At 62.0% G+C, this 397-nt stretch overlaps 1 pseudogene across 1 annotated transcript; it reads left to right on the top strand.

Annotated features, from left to right (window-relative positions):
- Positions 1–7: 7 nt before the first annotated feature.
- On the top strand, positions 8–391 carry LOC104627369 (annotated as a pseudogene). Its single transcript, XR_738099.1, has one exon. The product of XR_738099.1 is annotated as a 14-3-3 protein theta pseudogene (transcript).
- Positions 392–397: the final 6 nt, after the last annotated feature.

The raw sequence follows: 397 nt of genomic DNA, 5'->3' as shown, positions 1-397 counted from the left end.
TCCCGGCCCCGCTCCTCGCCCAAGCGTCTGCGCTGCGCCCGCGTCCCAGCCATGGCAAGAAACCACCAAGTGCAGAAGGCCAAGCTGGCCGAGCAGGCTGAGCGCTACGAGGACATGGCGGACTTCATGAAGGCGGTGGTGGAACACGGGGACGAGTTGTCCAACGAGGAACGCAACCTCCTCTCCGTCGCCTACAAGAACGTGGTGGGGTGCCAGCGCTCGGCGTGGAGGGTCATCTCCAGCATCGAGCACAAAACCGAAGAGGGGGACGACAAAGCGCAGCTGGTGAACGAGTACCGGGAGAAGGTGGAAAGGGAGCTGAACTGCGTCTGCAAGAACGTCCTGGCCTTGCTGGACAAGTATCTCATCAAGAAGGCGAGCGATCCTGAGAGCAAGG

The sequence above is a fragment of the Phaethon lepturus genome, unplaced genomic scaffold (assembly GCF_000687285.1).
Source record: "Phaethon lepturus isolate BGI_N335 unplaced genomic scaffold, ASM68728v1 C13206639, whole genome shotgun sequence".
In the NCBI taxonomy this organism is placed as follows: Eukaryota; Metazoa; Chordata; class Aves; order Phaethontiformes; family Phaethontidae; genus Phaethon; species Phaethon lepturus.
The sequence above is the reverse complement of the archived record's forward strand: the minus strand, read 5'-3'. Positions and strand labels throughout refer to the sequence as shown.